The 23,370-nt window shown below is 43.8% G+C and overlaps 1 protein-coding gene across 6 annotated transcripts in view; it reads right to left on the reverse strand.

The window, feature by feature from the left end:
• The window catches only part of LRRC8D (leucine rich repeat containing 8 VRAC subunit D), a 121,610-nt gene that overhangs the window by 90,123 nt on the left and 8,117 nt on the right, over window positions 1–23,370 (reverse strand). For 5 of the 6 annotated variants that reach the window (XM_047871508.1, XM_047871503.1, XM_047871505.1 and 2 more), the window contains one exon: window positions 8,899–9,050. The exons of the other annotated variant lie outside the window; for it this stretch is intronic. The gene's annotated coding sequence lies outside the window, so the exon portion shown is untranslated. The remainder of the gene's footprint in view (window positions 1–8,898; window positions 9,051–23,370) is intronic. 6 annotated transcript variants of the gene reach the window in all.

The raw sequence follows: 23,370 nt of genomic DNA on the forward strand, positions 1-23,370 counted from the left end.
AATAAACATTAAAAAATATATTTTTTAAATAAGGTAAATGAAAGCCAGTAACATTAATGATTTCAGGGGGTTTTATTCAAAGGACCATATGACAACAGAGAGAAACAAGACAAAAACCCTAGTGCTCAAGCTTCCCATCGGTTTTGTTTGTACCATTTCCTGATCTTGTTTCGTTCTCCCCTTTTGTCTGTTGGTCTCTGGTCATAGGGCCATCCATCAGTGATCTCAGCTACATTCACAGCTACAGTCATCAGTTCCAGTCACTCCCCAAAGCACATCTCTGGCTGTGACTTCTCTCTAGGGCAAGGCCTCTCAAGATCAACTGAACGTCCCAGGAGCACCCCAACTTGACTCCAAACTGAAGTCACTACTCTCTCTCCAAACTTGCTCCTCTCATACTTTCCATTCTGACTAATGACACCATCAGCGAATTTTCCCAACCAGAAACATCAGGGGCCATCTTTCTTTTCCCTCCCCTCTCACTTTCCATTCAATCAGTAACCAATTCTCTCTCCTAAATGAGTTTCAAACCCATCCTCTCCTTTCCTTTCCCACCATGCTCAACATAATTCTGGTCCTCACTACTTCCACCTGGGTTGTTTTAATAGTCACTGGACTTCTCCCTGCTTCCTTTTCATGTACCTTAAGACCGTGACTTAAGCATTTATTTCATCTCTGGTCGGGAAAAAACACCACTACCAGAAATAACATGTGTAGCCCTGGACATGGCTGGATCAAGAATCGAGGCCAAGATGTACGTCCAGCCCCCTTTCCCCTGCACCATGACCTCTCTGCTCCAGTCACTCATACTCTGTGGTCCTCGCACATTGAGCTCATCGGGGCTCCGAACCTGGACTATTTCTTTCATTTTTTTCCCTTCTCTACAGCCTGGTAAGTAATCTTATCCCTCTAATAATTGGCACCAAAATCACCTCCTTCATGAATTCTTCCCTCACAAATAAGAAAGGATAAATCACTGCCTCCTTTGTGCCCGATTCTATTATTATTTATCACAACGTACTGTGGTAAAGTGCCTCACTTTCTAAGTTCCAGTTAATGATTTATGTGTCTATCTTCTGAGGTCGGGCACTGTGTCATATTCACACTATATCTTCAACATTTAGCACAATGACTGGCACACAGCAGGTAGGAGGAAGAGAGAGAAGGGAAACTAAGATCTAGTAGTCTGGAGCTCAGCAAATGTCTGCTGAATGGATGAAGTAGCTTTGCTGTCAGTTATATTAGAATAATTGAATAAGAGAGGAGGCTGGTAAGACAGGTGGATCTGACAGCTGGTGAGGTGAGCATAAAGGAACCTGAATGAGAAATGGGAAATGTCAGCACAGATGAAGACCTCTCCTGAGTATGTAAGTTCAATCAGGTCAGTAGCTGGGGTTGTTATCATCAAACTTAGGTGAATACCTAATGAATCCTGTTTAAAGCACACTGGGAGAACAACTCCAACAGCCCAAGGGCATGGTCTTATCTGTCTAAGCAGGTTTTAGACTCTAGAACATTCTATATTATAACTTTATTGGACTTTGTGCAAGCTTAGTAAATTTCAGTAGACTGCAACCCTACATCCACAAAGCACCTATAAATAACTCCAAACAAAAGAAGAATAAAACATAGCCTATCACCCATATAATGCTAGACCCGATGGCCAAGAAGAATATCTTTGGTCCAGGCAACCATGCTATGCAGTATCTATTCTGAGACCAAAATTTGTCCCCCACAGTAATTTCACATTTACTTACAATAATATAAGCCATGTTATATACAACATGGTTTCATGCCATTTCATCAACTAAGGAAAAAGGACACTATTCTGCACAGGCATGCAAATGCTGGTTTATCAAATCAAGTGATCCAGCATTCAGGGTGACATGTATTAGAGCCTGGAAGAGGGATGAGACCAAGTGATCTGAGAAGAGTGTGGAGCAAAGTAAACTTGGGGAAAACCAAGTCAAAACTGGCAATGTTTTCCCAATAATAAACAGACATCTATAATCAACAGGTTTTCAAGAGTTTTCAGCCATGTATTACAGCATCACAAACGTTCACTCAAAAGCCATACTAGGAATGCACATCCCAGATCTATAAGTACATGCAAAGCACTAAAGAGGAAAGAGAAGCCTTTGAAGTGAGACCCCCCTGCCCTACATAGATAACCAAGTGTGGAAGGGAGCTATGTTGCTAAAAAAATAAAACTGAGAAAGAAATGTAAGGTAAGGAATGTTAAATTACGTTACTAAATAATGCTCCCAGTGAAGTAAACACATTTCTAGAAGACGTCTGCAGGTGTTAAGAGTTAACACCCACAGAAATAACAGCAAGAAATCTACCTAAAATAATGTATTTTTGAACTTTATTTTTTTAATGTTTGAGAGAGACAGAGAGAGCGCGTGCATGCGTGTGCACAAACATGAGCAGAGGGGCAGAGAGAGAGGGGGAGAGAGCAGGCTCTGTGATGTCAGTGCAGAGCCCAACGCAGGGCTCAACCCCACAAACCATGAGATCATGACCTGAGCCACCCAGGTGCTGCTATTTTTGAACTTTTAAATTTATATCAATCTTGGTAATATAAATGTACATGTAACAAGACATATTTGAAAGCCATAATAATTTTAAAAGGGTATCAATGACCCAGGAACACACAATTAAGTCACCTAAACAAATGAGAGATCTCAGAAAGAGATCTCTATCAATATACACTTATATGCTAGAGGCAGCACCAACTGTAGAGAAAGAGTAGCTTATTTCGGAAACAGTGTTGGTCAAATTGACTCACAACATGACCAGTTTTTAAAAAATAAAAATGCGGGGCGCCTGGGTGGTGCAGTCGGTTAAGCGTCCGACTTCAGCCAGGTCACGATCTCACGGTCCGTGAGTTCGAGCCCCGCGTCAGGCTCTGGGCTGATGGCTCGGAGCCTGGAGCCTGTTTCCGATTCTGTGTCTCCCTCTCTCTCTGCCCCTCCCCCGTTCATGCTCTGTCTCTCTCTGTCCCCCCCAAAAAATAAATAAACGTTGAAAAAAAAATAAAAATAAAAAAAAAATAAAAAATGCGCATGCTGGTGTGACTCAGTCGGTTCAGTGTCCGACTCTTGATTTTAGCTCAGGTCATGATCCCAGAGTCGTGAGATTGAGCCCTGAATCTGGCTCTACACTGGGCTTAAGATTCTCTGTCTTCCGGGGTGCCTGGGTGGCTCAGTCGGGTAAGTGTCCAGCTTCTGTGCTAACAGCTCAGAACCTGGAGCCTGCTTTAGATTCTGTGTCTCCCACTCTCCCTGTCCCTCCCCCACTCATGCTCTGTCTCTCTCTCAAAAATAAATAAACATTAAAAAAAAATTTTTTTTAAAGATTCTCTCTCTTCTTCTCCCTCTGCCCCTTCCCCACTTATGCTCTCTCTCATTCACAAATAAATAGTTCTACCTCATATATTAAATTCCAAATAGTTTAAAAACTCAAGAGTAAACCTATAAAACTTGAATAAAGTGAGGGAAGACTAAACCACGGTATGATCCTAGAACAGGGAAGGATTCCTGAAATGACTCAATCACAGACCACAATAACATTAAAAACGGATGGGTTCACCTACATTAAAATTAAAGATTTTTGTTGTTGCTAATGAAAGTCACCCTACACAGTTATCAGGCGAGTGACATACTGGGAGAAAGTGTCCACAATACCCAAAGCAGAGAAGGGATTCGTTTCTAGAATATACAGGAATGCTAGAAGAATTCTTTCAAAGAACTTATCAGAAAAGGGCAAGAGACCTGATTCACAGAAAAGGGAAATTAAATCAAGCAAAAGGAAGGGATGCTCAACCTCACTTGTAGTCATAAAAAGGCAAAATTAAACTATGAGGTACAAATAACATCTATCAGATTGGCCAACATCAGGAAATTTGTTAATAAAAAAAGAAATCATCATGCAGTATTGGTGGCGATACAAACCTGCCAACAAACTGCAGAGTTCCCAGTAAAACCAATACGCTTACAGCCTAACATCCAGCTGGGCTGCTTGTGGCCAATATTGCCTCAAGACACTCTCACCAACAGAGTCAATATATCTAGGCTTTTTAGGGAAAAAATGAATACATACTGTGTGAAAGCCAAAAATATTCATAAAAACCTTAACTCTTCCACGTCCCTAATTTCCTAATGCCTTTATATGCTCTGTGGCTGTAACTTAACCTCTGCTGAGAGGGCAAAGTTAAACTTAAGACTAAACGAAGTGTGATCATTTCTCTTCACTAGGGAGGTTAAGGACAGAAAGAAGCAGATATAAAGGAGGGACAGTTTTAGCATGGGGAATCAGAAATCTGGATCCCAGTCCAGGGCTTCACTTGTTTCTGTGAATGGGTAAGCTATAATTTCTGCCTGCCTCAGTTTCCTTACCTATAAAACAGGGAGATTATCCACTGTGCACAACACCAGGAGGATTAGAGACAATCCATGTAAAGGTCTAGCACACATGAAGTGTTCATTAAGTAGGAAGTGATTTTTGTTGTTGTTGTTTAATCAGAAAAAAAGACATTATGCACTAACCTTAATAAGTTTTGGTGCTCGGCCTATCCTGTCTTTAACAGAACACCAAAAGCACAGAAACAGGCATGGAAACCAACGAGACGGATTCAGTAGGAACTTATGTGTCCATTTTTTCCACCAGGAAATAAGGATAAGTAATATCTCTTTCCAGGTACTTATCAAAAACTGTAAAGGTTAAGGTTGAGAGGAAGCTTCTTTTAGCTTCTGGTAAATGAAAATAAGGCTGCTGCTGGTGGTACTTAAGCCAGTGGCGATTATGCAACTGGTGTCAGAGTCCTGACTATATTAACGTAAGGAAAGGATATTCACAGAAGTAATGCAGGGAAAATGGTCTTTCAAGAATTCCAGTTATCCCTAACTGAGTACTTCTAACACCTCAAAGTTGACCATGAAAAACAATTAACCTGGAAACAAAATCAGATTCAAAGTCAGGACTTTACACATCATCTATTTAATATACAAGAAAGACGGAGATCGGCATCTTGATAATCTGACGGCTAAGAGACTGTACATTTAAATCACCATTTCGCCATCCCTAGCCGGGAGCAGTTGTTTTACTTTGGTCCTGATTTTCCAGCCCATGGACTTCAAGGTGCTGGCAGATTTCAGTGCACTGAACCCATGTCTCACATAGATATACACTCCTACTGTGTAAGTACAAGAAGATGTTATAGGCATTATTTACACTATATATTCAGCTGAATGATACATAGTACCTCTGTCACTCAATATTAGCAATCATCAGAAATAAGAAGTAAAACTCTAAGCAAATCAAAATCTTTGAAATCTTTAAGTATTAATAAAAGCTTCCCAATTTGCGTGAAGGGTTGAGAACCACTGCTTTAAAGCTTGCAATTTCCAATAGAAGACAATTTTTACTATATAATGGACATGAAAAAACCAGAGGGTTTTGAAAAAATGAAAATGCTAACACAATCAATCTCTACTCTAGCCCTCTCTTGGTCATAAACTTCTCCTTGGCATTTAACATCAAAGCTAGTATGCTTTCATTCCTATTCACAAGCTATTGGAACTGTCCCAGACAGACAGAAATGGCAGTACATTGTTTATTAAGAAAAAATACATATTTCATTCCTCATTTATAAAAGAAAGACCACTTCCTTTATCTCTTTCCTCTCCCACCTTCTCCCCTTCTGATACTTGGTACAATTCTAAGGAACAGAAATAGATCACTACAGATACTCTGTTGAAGACAAAATAAATATTGCATGCAGCATTTCCCAGTAAAAACGTACTCTCAATTTTATGTTCTTCTTAATGCCGCATAAAATATTAGCTAAAGAAAACCTTAACTTTAAGCATCACAAAGATAAGAAGAAATAAACGTATTTCCATCTGGAGAATACTACAAAATTACTTAACATAGAATTTAAAGCATACATGGATTTGCTATTGTTGTTCTGTAATATGACCTTTTCTTTCTTTTTTATAATCTCTATGCTCAACATAAGGCTCAAACTCACAACCCCAAGATCATGCTCTACTGACTGAGCCAGCCAGTCACCCCTGTGATATGACCTTTACTGTGGGTATCCTGAACTGGGGTGGGGAGTTGCAGGGCTATATATGGTGGTAGTACGTTATGTATGGCAGTGGGCTGTAGAGACAGTCCCACACATCGTTTCATAATTTATTATTTCTTTTCTGGGACATAAAGTGTTCTAGGGTTAAACCAGAAGTACAGCTTTTCTGTTCTAAAAAACAATCTGACCCTTCAAAAAGAGACAGTTTACTAAGACTTGACATAAAATATCTGTATATTAAAATATGCCATTAGAATTCTGGCAGCAGAAAACAGATCAGATTGATACAAACACAGCTATATCTAGTGACTAACACAGAGGAAGTGTAAATGTCAGATGTGGGAACAAAACAAAACAAAACAAAAACCCCTCAGCTCTGGGTAGAGGTTATGGGAAAAGATCCAAAGACGTAGGTAAGGCTAGTCTGGAGTCGGTCATTACCAGCTTGCTGGGAATAGCGAAAGACCACCTGAATCAGCATGGACATCCCTTTCTCAGGCAGCAACTTTCCAGATTACAGATGTGCCAAGGATGTGTTCATCAAAAGACGTCCTGGCATCTCCATTTACGTAGTCCCATTTTACAAGTCCCATTTCCACAGCCTCAGTTTCCTCTCTCCACAAAACAGAGTGAACAAGACCTGTTTCACCAGACTATGAAAGGGAGTGACAAATTCTAAATGCGATCTAGAAAATGTGCTTGTCAACAGAAAATGAAGAGCTCTTAAGATCAATTTTCATTATTTCTGGGTTATTACTTAATATTATTAAATTTTCCTAGGGTGGGAGCAAATCCTGTCTCTAAACAGGGTATGAGTTTGGAGAGTCACAAAGGCTGTTCTATTTTATCTTGAAGCAGAGCACCTGAAGCTGAAGATACTCCTCAAATAATGAACTGGAAAGCCAAGAGTATACTTGGGTATAAAAAGAGAGACAAAACAGTATGGTTGTACAGGTCTTTCAAGAGTCCCTCTCACTGACTTGTTTTAATCATGTCATGTATCTGGCAAAGAGAAGAGGCCTAAACACGGACATATCACAATGAAATTCAAATTTAAGACATCCAAGTCCATCTATCTAGAAAAAGATGAAATTAATTGCTCAGTTCTCACAGTGTATCTTGGCTATTTACTGCTAACGCAATTATGCCAATTACTGATACTATCGCAACACTCAAAGCAGCTGCTTTCTAAAAGGGATTAAAGTTCTGAGGGACTATTGGAATAATGGGATCACAGAATTAAAATCACTGATGACAGGCGTTAAAAAAGGGAGAGAGAGGGCGGTACAAATTTACCAGGCTACCTGACCACAAAAGATTTTCCTTTCAAAGCAAAATTAGTTATGTAGGGGAATATATTTTATTACAAAAGGTACAAATTAGAATAGCATAGCCAGCATATGACATCACGAATTAAATCTACAGCAAACGCTGCTCCCTGATGAAGCTTAGCCTCCCCATAAGGTGAAGGAGTTAATAAGTGCACCTGGTAGTGGGATTCTACACACTCCCTCCAGCGCTGTAGAAAGAGACCCTTCTTGACTTGCCTCCCCTCTAGTCCTCTGCTCACATCCCTTCCTCTAAGAGTAGGAAGATGCTACTGGCTTTAACACTGTTCAAACATTGCATGTGAGGCCAATCTCGCCATTAAACTGATTCTTCTCAACTATCCAACCTCCGTTAGTGGCTCTCCACCAGACTGGAGTTTCACCAGGTAGATAAATATAGGCGGAGAAACAAGGCCAGGCTTTCATTAGGGGAGAAGTCAATTTGACTTAGTCTGCAGAGACCGGAGCTGCCAGGGAAATGAAGAAGCACTAAGCCTGCGCATGAAACCACCCTCTTCTCGAGCAGTTTTTGCTCTCCGCCTGGGAACATCCGAGATGCAGCAAGACACAGATGTGAAATTATAAACTACTTGGTGAATGCGAGAAGTCATTCTCCATTTTCCTTTGGTGGAAAATGGAATATAATGAATAAAGACGTCTGGCTCATACCTTTAAGAGTACCTTCTGTCTGAGCGAGGGAGCCTGGTTGAGAGAAACCACAACTGGAGTTAAGCAGCCAGACACCAGACTAAGCACCTCAGAAGTAGCTGTCCCTCATTCCTGGTCGCTACCTTTCCAGTGCATGTCTACATCACTAATTCCCTCTGTTCTGAAAGCCTGGCTCCAACCCCCCCCCCAACCCCCCCCCCCAAAAAAAACAGAAACAAAACAAAACAAACAAACCCACCAACAGACAGCAAGGCTCCGCTGAGGAGGTGGGCTTTCGGAAGCCGCGCACCAAGACTCTTGCTCCCCTTTCCACCTTACACCTTGCTCACCCTCTCTCTCTCCCTAGGTCCCCACTTCTCACACGCTACCCTTCCTAACATCCAAGCCTCCCAGAGACTTCGGAGCAACAGAGCGCCCCGCTTCGGGCAGCAGTGGCGGGAGGAGGCGGCGGCGAGGGCGGAGAGGGCAGCTGGGGACTCAGGGAAGCCTCCGGGCAAAGGCAGCCCCGCCTGGAAAGCGCCTGCCTAGGCTAAGTAAGCCCGGGCAGGTCCCGCAGGCGTCAGGCAGCCCAAAGCCCTCCCGCCCTCCAGGGGCGGGGGACCAACACGCCCGGGGGAGCAGGCCACAGTTGGGCAGAGACCCCTGGGGACGAAGGCGGGCAGGGGGGTGCCACCAGGCTACCGCGGCACGCACGCGAGTGAGGCTGCGGCGCGGAGCTGGAGAGCAGGCTCGGCGGCACCCAGGGGCGGCGGCCAGTGACAGCCCAGCGCCCGGCCCGCGCGGGCTCCCCGACCCGGCCCCACGCACCTGGACCAGGCGGCCACCCTGCTCCCTCAGGGCGCTCTCCGGGGACTTGGCTTCCGGGGGGAGGGGGGCGCTCCGCAGGCTGGCACCAGCGGCGACAGAGACTTCACTCCTCCATCCTGGGACCCGGCACGTTACAGACAGCCGTGCACTTCCTGTTTGAAAACACAGGGGAGAGAAAGAGCGAGAGATCCGAGTGTTGGCAGAGTGGAGGGAGGGGCGCAGACCCGCGCGAGGGAGGGCACAGGGGGGCTGCGGGTTGCATAACTACCGCCGCCCCCGCCCGCCTCGCCATGGTCCCTCCGGGCGCTGTCCTCTGACCCGCTACACCGGCTTCTGGCGAGGTGGCTCCCCGAGGCCCGGGCCTCCCCCTGCCGGAGGCCTCGCGGCCGGAGCGCTCGCAGCCCTTCCGTTTCCAGCCCCTGCCTCGGTTCTCCCCTCCCCACAAGTACCGAGTCAATGGACTGCACGCTTCCTCCCGAGCGCGCAGAGCGCGGTGCCGCGTGTAGTCTGCCTCCGTTTTCCTCCTTTCCTTTCCTCTCCTCCCCGCCCCCGCCGGTGGAACAAAATCGCCTAGGGGAAGGTGTAAAGACGGGACCCAGCCTTTCCAGGGAGTGGAGGATGGATTTATGCAAAATTGTAAAGCGCATAGCCACATCCCAGTATATTCACTCCAGCTCAGCAACTGAAAGACCCGAGGATGGGAGGAAATTACTTGTCTTGCGCCTGGCTGAGTCAAGAGAGCGTGCACACTGCCGCGAACTTGGGGTGGAGGGGCGGGGAGAGCATTCCAGGGGGGCTACGGTCTCTAGGCGCACCAACCTCAAGCTCACAATCCCCTAACATGACAGATACCAATCCCACACAGAAGATAGTGGTATAGTGCGTTCTTTCAATGAACAACTAAGGATTTCTCTGTGCTTATGAAATCAGAAAGCAGTTCCAAAATTCTGAGTTTGGGTTGATTGTGCTACCCTCTGACTTTGGTGAACTTCGGGGTAATGTTTAAAAATTAATAAACAGATGGTTTAAGAATCTGCTATATGCAGAGCATGCCAGCCCTAGGAGTTTGTATGTGCGTTTAGTGCCTGGTTTCTGGACTTCCAGATGTGGATGGCTTCATCTGTACCCTCTCTGTCCTTGCACACAAATCTCTTGGGTTACAAGGTACTTACAGGCCTGTCTTGGATAAACAGCTCCTTTTGTCACAAGCTGATGGCTTAAATAAAATTTATTCATGTTTCAAAACTCAACATGGAGAGTAGGACAATTATTCTATATAAAAAGCCAAATTTTGACTGAAGTAGAAATTGATGGACATTAAGTTCCTACTCTTGGCTAGACAGCATCTCATTTTAATCAGCTCTTAGTTTCAACATTTCCCAACAGATCTATGAATGTCCTATTCTCCTATTCCCAACTGAGGAAATAGGGTCAGAGAAGTTAAGTAACTGTCCTGATGTCTCAGCTAGAAAGTGGTCAAATGGAGAGCTGAATAAGGGTCTTTCCTAAGTATAAAATCTGGGCCATTTCCTCTACACTCTGCTAATTCTCAAAACAATAGTGAATCCTGGGAGACAAATCAAGCCCAGTGACCATCTGTGATCCATTTCTTCATCTCTAAATGATTCTGCAATTTACATGCTATAACCCTGTTCGACTACCTAGGGTCCTTACCCACCTCAATAATATGTACCTTTATTACCCAAGCAGAGGACACGGTGCTCTTCCCCCAGTGCCTACGACTGGCTCTTTCAGCCTTTTCAGAATTACTCAATGGCAAAAGTTCAAAAGGTTCTAGGATAGCCACACTTATGCCAAGGTACAAAGTCTGTGCAAGTTCAGAACCTAATCAGCTGACTAGTATTTGTTCCCTGAATTCTTTTTCTCTAACTGGGATTTTTTTAAGAGGGAAAATAAAACAACATACACATGACCTCAGCTTTGAGTGAAACTGTTGAAATTCTCTCCTTTTCTATTCCTCTCTGCTTCAGCGCTTCACTCACACTCACCTGTAATAGCATGCTATTGCCCTCCTGACAAGCCAAGAAATAGAGCACATATAGAAAGGCGATTAAGAATCTTGGCAATGGCAAGACCCCAGGCACCTGCAGGGAGTGAAGGAGAAAGTTTATCCTGTCTCCAGATGAACTGCATCTCACCTGCCCTTGCCTGCCCCCTCCCTAAGGAGCACACTCGGCAGTAGGAGCGTGCTCGGCAAGAGCAGTTCAAGAGGGGCAGTGGGGGCTGGGTGGGGGCAGAGATACATCCCCATCCTTCAGGCATGCCCAGTCTAATGAGGGCTTGTCACTACAAACTTCTGAGGGGTCTCAGCATCCTTTTAGGGTCCCGCTGGGCCCTGGCTGCCATCTTTTCCTTCTCCCAGTCCTTTGCCTCCCTAGACTTGTCAATTCTTCATCTCTTTTCAGATCTCTTCATGTCTTTCATCCTTTTTCCCAAAGCACTACCATATCCCCCCCTCCATAAAGTACACGGTGGGAAGGCAACAGAAAGGAAGGCACGTAGCTCAGAACTGTTCTCACTTCTCTCTCATTTAAAAAAAAACTGTCAATGTTACCATGTTTTTGAGGACACAATTCTATTTTAAAATACATTTTTGGGGGCTCCTGGGTGGCTCAGTCAGTTAAGCACAACTTTGACCGAGGTCATGATCTCAGGGTTCATGATTTCGAGCCCCATGAGGGTGTCTCTGCTGTCAGTGCAGAGCCTGCTTCAAATCTTCTGTCTCTTCTCTGTCCCTCTCCCACTCATGTGTGTGTATTCTCTCTCAAAAATAAACATCAAAATAAAATAAAATAGATACAATACAATACAATACAATACAATACAATACAATACAATACAATACAATACATTTTGGTAACCCTGCCTTCATTTGTTACTCATTAGGACTCCAAGAGCCTAGAAGGAAAACCTCTGAAGAAAAAGTGAATTCCTAAGAAAATCCAAAGGAAACATGCTTAAATTAACTTGCATGGATCCCAAAGTTTACAGTTTGGATAATACATACAACACTCCTATGACTGCATCAGTCCCACACATGCTTCCTAAGAGCCACAAGGTCTAAGTACCATATCATACTTTCCCATTGTTCAGCTATTCTCCTACACCTTCTGTGTTTCTGTGTTTCATGGAGAAGTGTTTCTACCTTATACCTGTTGAGAAATAAATACACACACACACACACATATAGATTATGTATATCACAACCTCCTAGGAAGAGAAAAAATATGCTCCCCGGTAGGTACAAATCATGCCACAAGAGATAAAATTGATTTTGGAAGGATATTGGAAGTTCATTTTGAGTGTCTCCACTCCCTAGGTATGACAGTCCATGGATGAAGATGGCAACATTGTGAAAGCCATTTTGGAAGCTCCAAAGTAAGTGACGAGAGACAGCTTCTCTGAGGACTAAGAGGTGTGGAGGAGGAGATGATAAACTCATGTCTCAAATGATGCTGCTTATCTTCCTTCATCATAAAAAAGAAAGACAAAGACCTTACTTTGGTGGTTAAAAATGTTTGCCACAGATCTCTTTGTACGAGGACTCTTGGTCATTATTACAGCTGGATTTTGCAAACAAGAAAAAGAAAACTGACAAGCTGTCTGGTCACCTAAGTGACAGTCTCTCTCTGTACTCGCAGCCTTCAGTTAGTGTCCTTGTCTGTCTGCACTTCCAGGATGGCACCTGGAACAGGCTTTTCGGTGAAGGAGGTCTCTGGCACTCACACTCACCTTCCAGCCTTTGCAGAACCTGGGCCATGGCTTTCAAGGAAGACGTCCTCAGAGCCAACTGGCTGGCTAGACTGGCATCTACCCACAGAGGGGTATGAGCCATTTTCCAGGAGCCAGAGTGTCATTTCCCACAGCAGAAATGTAGTAAAGGGGTACACACCATTTTAAAAAATTCTGCCTGCACAATGGTTTAGGGTCCCTTCTGGGCACAGGGGTTTCCTGGCTTTGAAGGAGCTGAGAAGGAAAGCACTGCTTGGAGCACCCCATGGCAGGACTTCGAAAAGCCAGCCACAGAGGAGAAACACAGGGCCAGGGTGACTATAGACCTGGGCTGGTAGACCTCTCAGCCCAGTGCCCCAGGGTCACAGGCTTCCAATCACACATAGGAACTCACCCAGGCTGCACAGAATTAGGAACTTGACCTGGGGGCCCACACATGCCCTGCCTCACTGAATTTGCAGAACTGCCTTTACAGGGAAGGGTCGCTAACCCTATGTGAGAAGAAGCAGTGGGGCTCACAGATGTTAAGTCATTTTCTCAAAGCAGCAGGTAATGGAGCTAAAACTCACCCTGGGTCTGAACTTCCTCCTTTTAATTAAAGAGAAACGAGTGGGTGCCTTTTTGGCTGTGGAGTTATAGTTCTGTGCTACACAACTTTTACTCAGAAGACTCTTACTTACTTTTCAAACCCAACTTGTAATGTTCTCTTAGCTGCATCATGTGGCTTCATCACCTTGCCAAATTTTTGTAAAGTGTAAATTGTAAATGTGTATTTTCCAACAGGCCAACTCATTTTAAACCCTGGCAATGCAAATCCATACAAATTAGGTTACATATACTCTTGGGCTGTGGCTGAATATTACTTCATGAAATAATAAAGAAGACAGATCTACAGGTCAAACCGTGATGATCAAAATTTCAATACATTTTTTTCCTAGTCTCTCTCTCATTCTTCAGTTAGTATGGAAATATATAATAAAGTAGGCCATCCTGGCTGATGGGCAGTCACTTAAAGAGCGTAAGTATGAAAGAATAGCAAGAAACGACATAAGTTTGACTAAATGCAAATACCTGTACACAAGTTAAGAGTATTCAAAATGGTTCTGGCACAAACTGTTAGCCGTGGACAGCCGTGGGTTATTTACTGACTGCTGACTGTGATGTGTATTGTGTAGACTAAACACTGCCCTATAAGACATTTTTCTTTGGAAGGCACGTTTTGTCTATTCATCTTCTGTAGTGAGTATTTCTGCTTCCTTATTAAAAAAAATATTTAGGGGCGCCTGGCTGGCTCAGCCAGGCCAGCATGTGACTCTTGATCTTGAGGTTATAAGTCTGAGCCCCACGTTGAGTGTAGAGCTTAGTTAAAAACAAAGTCTTAAAAAAATTTAATTCTCTTTGTGCATCCATTTAAAAACTAATATATGAAAAATCCAACAACTTAAAAGGATTGCTCCTAACAAGTCAAACAAATAAAACTTACACTACCAACAAAATCGTGTTCTTAAAAAGGATTTAAAAAATACATAAACATCATAAACATCTGTACACATCTGAAGGTACCAAATTATAGGAGCTGAGAGGGAATAATTCACACACATCACTGTTCTAGTGAATATATCAATTCTCAATTATCTATTATAAAGAAATCCTTTTTAATGGGGCGCCTGGTTGGCTCAGTCGGTTACGCTTTAGACTTCAGCTCAGGTCATGATCTCACAGTCTATGAGTTCGAGCCCTGAATTGGGTTCTGTGCTGACAGCTCAGAGCCTGGAGCCTGCTTCAGATTCTGTGTCTCTCTCTCTGCCCCTCCCCTGCTCAGGCTCCGTCTCTCTCTCAAAAATAAAAACATAAAAAAAATTTTTTTAATGTTTTTAATGTTTATTTTTGAGAGAGACAGAGCACCAGCAGGGGAGGGGCAAAGAGAGAGGAAGACACAGAATCTGAAGCAGGCTCCAGGCTTTGAGCTGTCAGCATTGAGCCTGATGTGGCTCATGACCTGAGCTGAAGTCGGAAGCTTAACTGAGCCACCCAGGTGCCCCTATTATAATGGAATCTTAAAGGAAAAAAAGCAATTTATGGATAACCCTAAGGTGGCAAAATCGGATAGTTTGATTTAATTTTCTTTCCTTTACTTGTAATGGAATGGCTAAGGCAAACAGCACAAAAGAGTAACAAAATACCTAGAAAACCCAGAAACGTTATTATAAACTTCTGAAAGATTATTCACCAATGTTTAAACTAAACCTAACTAAACAAATTTTAGCCACTTTACATACACTGACTCAATTATTCCTGATAACAACCCTATGAGGTAGGAATTACCACTACCTCTGTATTACAGATCAGGAAACAGACAAAAAGATAACAATTTGTCCGAAGTAACACCGTTAGCAAATAGCAGAACTTGGGCAGCCTGGCTGGCCACAGAGTCTACTTTTAACCAACACATTTTACTACCAATAAGGTACAATTAGATGGGGCTTGTTGTTTCCAGAATGAAAGTTCGTGGGGAGAATAGTCCCATGGGTATGGCACATGAAAGGCTCAGAGTTTTTCCTTTTTGCAGCAAAAAGTGGTTGAAGGGGCTCAGAGATACACAGCCCACTACATGTTGCTAAATGAATGAATACAGGAAAGGAAAGGATATCTGCAGAATGGAATAGCCAGGGAGAAGAGCTGCTTCCTCGCCTTGAGCAGAATCCTGGACTGCAAGGCTCCAGGACTGCCTGGCTACAGCACAAGTGAGTTAGCAACGGAAGGGAATCCAAGGATCCCTGTGTACTTTGATCTTTCTGAAGCATTTGATACAGTGTGCCATGAAATCAGGATCACTAAATCAACTGAAACTTATGTGGCAACAAGAACCACCCAGGAGTTAAGCAGCTAGAAAGAAAAACACTGGCCGGATCTACTGGTATGGTGAAGAAAAGAACCGTAAGGAACAGTTTTCAAAAGCAACTCAGAAATTACTCACACCGTTATAATCAAATGCACACATAACATTAATTTGGGAGGTGTAAAAAGGGCAAATGAGGGCGAGCCAATGGAGTCCGTTAAATTAACCGAGGGGTGAAGAAAAACAAGGAATTCAGTTTCATTTTTGTGCTCCTTTTAATTTTCAGGGAGGGGCTGGGATGTTCGATGGGCGCTAACCACCTCTAGACCTGAAATGCCAACACTGAGCTAAGTATAAAGTAAGCAACAGCCAATTGGAGAGGTTTAGGATTTGGGGGCCTTAGGTCTGAACTTTAAAAAGCATGCTCCTATTATTCCACACACCATCAATACAGTTCCATGAGAAATAATATTCCTTTCAACAAGAAGACTTTGTTAGCAAAATTCAAAGAAACGAAGGGGCTCAAAAGCTGAATTTGGAGGTCGGATGAAAAAGTCAGTCAGTGGTGTATGTATAATCTGGCCCCACTACAAATATGCCACACAGGCAGGAGGTCATGAGAATGGTTTGCAGACACCCGGCAGGATAAAGAACAGTAGAGAAGGAAGAGAGAGGAGAGCTAAAACTTGGACTAACATTATTTTTTTAAGCATAAATTATAATTTCAAATTTCTTTAATCTTGAGAAATCGCTTCTCCCTTGGTAGAACTGTTTGCGTTCCCAGCAGAAACTAAACTTTAAACGTCAATAGTTGATTTAGAACTCAAGAAAGGGGAGGAAGGGAGATCTGCAACATTTGGAAAAAAAGGCTTCGGTTCAGGCTGGGTCCCAGGAAATGGACAAGTGAGCAGCATTTCGGCCAACTCCTAAGAGACTGAAGTGAACTGTGAGCACTGAGCCACCCTGCCTGAGGCAGTGGACTTCAGAACTCACATCCTGAGAGACTGCACTGTTGAACAGTCACCGAGAAAATCCTACATATTCCATTTCCCTCTAAATAAAAGAAAAAGGGCAAATAGAACACACAGGCATAAAGATTAGAGCCATACTACATTCTAGACACGAATGGGAAAATTTATGTGGAAATGACCCTGTTCTGAGATTATTATTTAAGATTTATAGAGCATATAAGACAGATCTTTTCCAAGGTTTGATTACTGGCCCCCTCGCGTCGTTTCAAAATTATCCACACAATGACTGTTGGGCTCAGTCCAGCCCCAGTCGCCGATGTTCTAATGCCCACAGGACCTATTCCTGGATCTGGCTGCACTCAGAAGCACCTTTCGAATATAATCCTCCAGGCCAGGCCCCACCCCAGATTTACACCATCAGCATCACTGCTGGGGGTGAGTGCGCCATTCTGTTCATTTAAGGAACTCCCAGTGACCTAAGGTGCAGCCCAGTTGGGGAATCCCTGCTGCAGACATTTACTCCTCTCTTCACGCTACCATCGATGAAGTCAGAGACTAGAGCAAATAAAGTCCCTTCTCGTGAACCTTTAGTGGAATAACCTTCAAAGGCAATGGAACGAAGTCCAAATTCTGTAGAAGGACACTCCAGGCCCTCAGTAACCTGTCCCAAACTGCTTTTCTGCTCTCCTTTTCTCCCACATCTCTCACTCTGTCACAGCATCAATTCCCCCAAACACGCTGCATACTTTCTTTTTCATTTCCATACTTCACCACACCCACCCTGACCGTCCCAGTCTATTGCATCCTTCAAGGTCCTTTCTGAAACCATTCTTCTGTGTGTATGAAATCTTCGCTGGTCTTTACAGTCTCGGGGCACCTGGGTGGCTCACTCAGTTAAGCGTCTGACTCTTGGTTTTGACTCAAGTCATGATCTCACAGTTAGTGAGTTCGAGCCCCACATCAGGCTCTGTGCTGACAGGGCGGAGCCTGCTTGGGATTCTCTCTCTCTCTCTCTCTCTCTCTCTCTCAAAATAAGTAAATAAATAAACTTAAAAAAAAATCAGTCTCTCTTTCCTCTAAGCAAATGTCCAAAAACTTTAGCTCATGCAGGGGTTACGGCATATACTGCATGCACACTATGCTCAATTATACTACACTGTTCACACGCCAGTCTCCTCCCTGAAAGCAGGAGGGAAATGTAACTCATGTTTTATTCTGTGGATGAGAGACAGATCCAGGTTCAAGGTTTAGTTCCTCCAGGTACTTACTAGCACTGTAACCCTTGGTATGTTATTTAATCTTTATTTACTTTTGAGAGAGAGACAGAGAGACAGAGCATGAGCAGGGAGGGGCAGAGACACGGAGACACAGAATCCGAAGCAGGTTTCAGGCTCTGAGTTGTCAGCATGGAGCCCAAAGTGGGGCTTGAACTCACAGACTGTGAGATCATAACCTGAGCCAAAATCGGACGCTGAACTGACTGAGCCACCCAGGTGCCCAGACCCTTGCTAGGTTATTTAAACAGAGTGAGCCTCAATTTTGTAATCTTTGAAATGGAACAACAACAACAAATGATACCTGTCTCCATGACTGAAGTGAGGATAAAACATGAAAAATGTTTGGCTCAATATGGACCACCTAAAAATTCACCAAAATGACACCTGTTTTTATTATTTTTTATTATTAATTTTTGTTTGTATCCTACTAGAATGTACCACAAGACACACTGCTCAAAAAGCATTTGCTTTCACCAAAAAAAAAAAAAAAAAAAAAAAAGCATTTGCTTTCAGAGTAATAGGCAGTGATTTCCTAAAGGCCTCTTTTCCTCACCCAATTCCATTCCGTTAGGAAGAGCATTTCATAACGTTCCTAGTGACAAGTCATGTCTTATCCCCTTTCTTTCCTTCAAAAACCAATGTACGAAATTCTAATGCACAAGCCCCGTCAGTGTCCCTCCTACTCCAGCCTGGCTTTTTGCTTTGAACTACAGTAACTGCCTGCAGCCACAGTGTCGCTGCCCAGAATCGCCCGCTTCACCCTCACAACAAACAGTACTTTGTAGGCAAACTGGAGGCGAGCCCAAAGTAGGAGGGGGAAAAGCCAAGGAAATGGAGTTTGGGCCAGAAACTGAGTCCACACCCACACTATCGTCCACACTAGAACACAGGTAAGGGAAGAACAGGAAAGGGAAGAAGTTCAGATCAACACAAACCTTCCCAAGTACTCCCAAGCATCCACCTCACCACTCACCCATAGAAAATGACTTCCACGGCTCACAAAGGACACACTGGTCCAGTCACTGCCTAACACACACAACTACTGTTGTTGATAAACTACCGTCCTGTATAATAGCACCTTACCCTCACGAAACCAGTCATATTGCCACTATTCACCCCCATCACTCCCAAGGGGATGAAATCCAAGTCCTGTGAAATCCAAGGTCACATGGTCAGTAGAAGAAAGGGCGAGGACCAGAACTCAAGTCCCTAAGCTCCAGATTCATGGACCTCCCACTGCCTTACATTAAGTGTGAAAAATGATTTTTTTTTTTAGGGTTCTCAGAAGCATTCCAAACCCACTAGTTGTAAAGGTAAACGTAAAACAGCTTTCATGCTCTTAAAAACGATTCTGGTGCCAAGAGTGAGGGTTGTGACAGCAGCAAGGCCCCAACGGCAGCCCTGAGGATGAGCGGTCCAAGATGCTAGCACATGGTTCCAGGAAGATCTTCAGCTTTCTGTTCCTGGATGGAAACAGCTCCTGACAACTCTGTTCATTCTGTTTGTGGAGGAGCAATTAGGGAAGAAGTATAATACTCATTCTTTTTTAAAATCCCACCTTGATCCTGAGTTTAAAGCTGAGGTAATGTGGAAAGCAAAAGAGTTTCTAACGCCAATCTGAGGTCCTTGCCGGGAGAGAGGGCAAGAGGCAGTAATGCAATCCTTGAAAGGACGGATCCTGAAGCAGCAAGGGCTTCGGTTCCCATCACTGCCCTGCTACTACCGCCAATACACGCCCAAGCTCCTTGACTGCTGCCCACGGTCACGGGGAAGTGCGTCCACACTGGGGCACTCTGTCTGTCGTGAGGGGCAAATGAGCTACTACATGCAAAGTGCTCCAAACAGTGCCAGGTGCGTGTAAGTACTTCATAGATGTTTCCTATTATTATTTCCAGAAGAGAATCGCTAAGATTGTGTTCTTTTCAAAGTGTATTTCATAAGAAGTTTCAAGAAGACTTCTTGTCCCATTTGTTGATCCATGATGCCCCACACCAGCACAAAGATTATTTACGAGTTTCACTTCCTGATAGGATCTTTCTGGGTTCCCATCTGTGGACTGGAGGCACTGGAAGAACAAACGGTGGAATTTGAAGAACTGTTCTTTTTCCCAGCAATAGTGCAAGGAAATCTGCACCCATTCTCTCAATACTACAAACTGGCTTCCATAAGGAGAAAAAACCCCAAAGACCTTCACTGCATTACCCTGATGCAAGGGCACATTTTTAAAATGCGTCTTCTATTCTGAAAGCAACCAAAGTGTTAAAAATTTAAAGTTTCACCAGCTGAGAAGGACATGGTTCAGCTCACCCAGGGATGACAGTCCTAAGGACTGGAATAGAACCTGCTGATGAATCAAAAGAGTTCTTTCCCAGAAAATGCTGAAATTCCAGGAACAATGTGCTATGCTCGGGATGATTAAGAGAACAATGCTTTTAAAAATCCCCCTCTCAGGCTAGGAGTCTAGCCTCCACTACCAACAGAGATCGGCTAAAGTGTCACCTCTCTGAACCTCTCCACTTTCAGAGAGGGCATTTGTTCGACCTATTCTAGGTGAACGACTGAAGGCTTCCCCCCAGAAGAGCAGATAAACCAGGCGGCAGCGTTAGTGGGGGTCACAGTGCTGGTCTGAGGTCGTGTCCTGCATGGAGGCACCCAGCCGGGGAGAAGGGGCGGCAAGTCAGCCTCCACTGTTCCCCAGCAGCAAGCCCCGACTGGGCAGATGCAGTCGTGCTGTCGCTAACTTCACACGCGGGGGCGTGGGGGCTGCCGCAAGCCACGCTGAGCACGCAAGCCCTCCACAAGCAAAACAAGCTGGAGACCCGGGGAGCCGCGTGCGAGCTGGGGGGCCACCTCGTTCTGGATCCCAACACAGCCAACTTTCTGCAATGCAAACGCTTTCCCGGTTTCCTTTTTGGTACTGGCTGCTGCGCAGTGTCCTCTTCTGCTTCCACATTCTCCCTTCTCACATGAACCCTTCACCTTCCTTCTCACTCCGGTTCTCCTTTTGCAGAAGCCACAACACAAATTAATGCGCACACACTAGCAATGGCGAAAGAATGGCACTCTGCCCACCCACAGAGATCCCACACTACTTCGCAGTAGGTATCAGGTCATGATTTTCCCTTTCTTGGGTAAGGACTCTCCTAACCCTGTCTTCCCTATCACGCCCAAATCAATTTTGAGATATAAATAAATGTTCCTCTTCCCTTATCTTTGGGGGGTAGATGATCTCTTTCTTCACTTCCCAAGTGGTACTCACCCCTCATTCTCTGCTCTTCGGCCCACCTGCCCCCTCAGCCCCCAGCTCTGAATCACTTTTGCCTAGCTCCTTCCCTCCCAAACTACACCGTTCTCCCTGTATCTGTTACTCCTCAAGCAAGACAACCCTTCAAATGCATTCACTTCAAACATACCAAATTTAAAGGGCAGAAACTGTTACCATCATTGAAAGTATGCGGCTTTTGAGTTTTTCTGCTTTATGTGTACATGGCCAGGGCGAGGGGGTGGCGGCAGGGGGGGGGGGTGCGAAGCACAAAGCAATGAAATCAAGTTTTGATTTGTTTCCACTTAAACTGATTTGCCAAGTGTGCTGTGGTTTTATTCACATCCTATGCTTCTGTTTACCTGGCACCTTAGGGCTATCCATCTCTAAGGGCCTAAGGTTGCAGGCTGTATCTCAGCCCACAAAGCCATTTTGTTTGGTCGGCTGGAAGTTCTTATTTAAAATGTTGAGTTAGCTGATCTTTTAAAATCAGGAGATTTTAAAGTAATAATCCAGATTTTCTGGCTTACGGTGAAAAATCAGAAGATCTGGCAAGACTTGCCCACATTCCCATATGGCCAACAATTGGCTGCTGAACAGATCAGCTAAACAGAGCCCCTTCAGGCAGACCTGCATTTTCTAGTTCAGCCCAGGTCCAGCCCCCTCCCTCCTGACCACCCTACCCTGAGGCTGAAGACCAGCTGCTGCACATCATCTTCCCTGAGGCCTGCTGCAGGCAGTGCTTAGTATTTGCCTGAGACCCGAGGCAGAGCCACCATCCATTCTAATGCTCCCTCTAGTTAGTGCAGAAACTACAGATGCAATTACCCAGTTTTGGCTCCATACAGATTTTGCCAGGTACAAATAACTTATAAGGAAAAGAACTTAGAACCAAGAGAAATGGGAAATGCCCCATAATAGAAAAATATTTGAAAAGAACTAGGCTAGAGAGAAAAGTGTCCCTCCCTCTGCCTTTCCCTCCCTCTCTGTACCTGTGTGTATAGGAAGGGGTGCATTTGTGAAATCTGTGTTAACGCTGCAGACCATTTCCTAATTTGTACTTTCTTAGTGGTCAAATGCTAGTATGAAAAAACCGTGAAAGGAGAGATTCTAGCAGGATGAATTCACTCCGCTGAAATACTTATACTTGATCATAATAAATCTATATTAAGACAATATAAATACAGGATATAGATATTTGGATATTGATTCATGGTCTATTTAGAGGAATACAGATATGATTATTTTTTGAATTGCATATATTTGTGATAGCAGTTGTTCAGCGAGCACTTGGGTATAACACCTTAATAAATATCAGCTACATCTTGACATATTTGTGTCCAGCTGTTACTGTAAGGCTGATCTCTTTAGGAGAAGGGCGCTTCATGTGTATGTACTATTACAAGTGGCATTCCATCACCAACACTGGTGACAAAACAGAATAGGGCTAGAGAAGTCACCAAAACAAGTGCTTTTAAATTACCCTCTCAATTCTAGGGTAAAGTTTCACTCAAATGGTATTATTTTGGTTGCTATTTTCTAAAACCCTGTGTGCTGGCGAGAACACTGTCCTAGAAACCAGAAGATGCAGGTGTCACTGGGGCTCAACTCTCTACGGCCTCTGTCCCCACGTTTCAGATCTGACCCCAGATCTGTCCATGACCTGGACAAGCTGCGAGGTCCCTCTAGACCTCAAAATCCCATTCTCTTTCTTGGCGTTTTTTGTTTTTTGTTTTTGGCAAGAATATGAATAGGTATTATAAAATGAATACAAAGAATACAAGAGTAATGAGAACAGTAGATAAGAGAACGGGCTTTGAAATAACAAGGCTAATTTCAAATTCCACTTCCACCATTTCCGTGTGATTTTTTTTACAAATCACATAACCTCTGAAGCCCCAGTTACCTCATCTGTAAGGTAGGATGTAAGTCTACCTTCCACTCAGGATTGCTTCGAGGATGGCATGAGAATGCATGTAAATTTCAGGGCATACATTTGGACAATCAGAAAATGCCCAATTAACAGTTGTTAGTGTTAATTTGGCGTAGTCCACACATTGTCCAATTACTTCTTGACCAGTTAAGTTAAAAAAACAAAACAAAACAAAACTAGTTACATCTGATAATAAATTGATTTTAAAAGCTTATTTAGTGGGGTGCATCATGGAGACAATTTCCAAACAATTTCAATTTTTAAATATCCCTTAGAACTAAGCTTGGAACAATCAGTAAAGAGGATTTTGACTGATGGTATTTCATACACAGTGGGATGGCATGAATGTGTCCTGTCTCCACTGCATGAGATCTGGAGATCTGGTGCTTTCTGGTGATCAACATCCTTCAGAGGGGAGGGTGGTCTTGCGCTTCCTT

Source organism: Prionailurus viverrinus, chromosome C1 (genome assembly GCF_022837055.1).
Source record: "Prionailurus viverrinus isolate Anna chromosome C1, UM_Priviv_1.0, whole genome shotgun sequence".
Lineage (NCBI taxonomy): Eukaryota > Metazoa > Chordata > Mammalia > Carnivora > Felidae > Prionailurus > Prionailurus viverrinus.